Here is an 835-nt window from a genome sequence, read left to right on the forward strand (position 1 = left end):
ATGACGCTGCGCCGCCGGGGTTCTTCGGGCTACCGTGGCGTCCGCGAGCGCCCCAACGGCTGGTATTCCGCCGAGATCCGGTCCAGCGACGTCCGGCTCGGCCTCGGGTCGTTCCGGAGCGCGTACGAGGCGGCCCGCGTGTACGACGCGGCGGCGTGGCGCTTGGATAGGCCCAGTCACGGATGAACTTCCGGGACGTCTTCACGCGCGAGCAGGCGCAGCGCGTCGCCCCTACGCCGCGTCTCATCACCGACATGGACCGTGCCGACCACGCTCGGCGCTGCCGCCGCCTCCATATCGCCGAGGAGGACGAGCGAGCCATGGCGGAGTGGCGCCGTCGCCACCCGGAGGACGTCGCCGACGAGCGTGCCTACTGGGCGGAGAGGACGGCAAGGCGCCGCGCGGAGCGGGCAGACCGGCGTCGGCGGAAGGCATTGGCGAATGCGCAGTGCGATATCGTTGAAGCAGGTGGGAGGTCGATCTTCGCGTCAGACGATGAACGTTGGGACGACATGTGGCTCGATACCTCGGTCAACACTGAAGAGGATGATGATGGTGATGATGGTGATAGCGACTTGGAGTAGTTTCTATCTATGTATGTCGTAGTAGTTTCTACCTAGTTGCACTGTAGTTCTATCTATCTATGCTTTCGAACTATCTATCTAATTGCACCGATGTAAAATACCTTTGTATCGTTTTTTATCTATGCAATTTATCATTTTTTTATCTTATTATCTATGCTTTCGAAAATGTTGCGCGTGCTGCATTTTTTGCGCGCTGCTAGAGCGGCGCGCGCGCTGCATCTTGCGCGGCTGCTGGAGCCAGTGCTGCGCGC

General features: G+C 60.1%; 1 pseudogene; it reads left to right on the forward strand.

Annotated features, from left to right (window-relative positions):
- Positions 1-584, forward strand: LOC147992929 (uncharacterized; annotated as a pseudogene).
- Positions 585-835: the final 251 nt, after the last annotated feature.

This window comes from Triticum urartu, chromosome 1A (genome assembly GCF_056163025.1).
Source record: "Triticum urartu cultivar PI428250 chromosome 1A, HENAU_Tu73, whole genome shotgun sequence".
NCBI classification, from domain to species: Eukaryota; Viridiplantae; Streptophyta; class Magnoliopsida; order Poales; family Poaceae; genus Triticum; species Triticum urartu.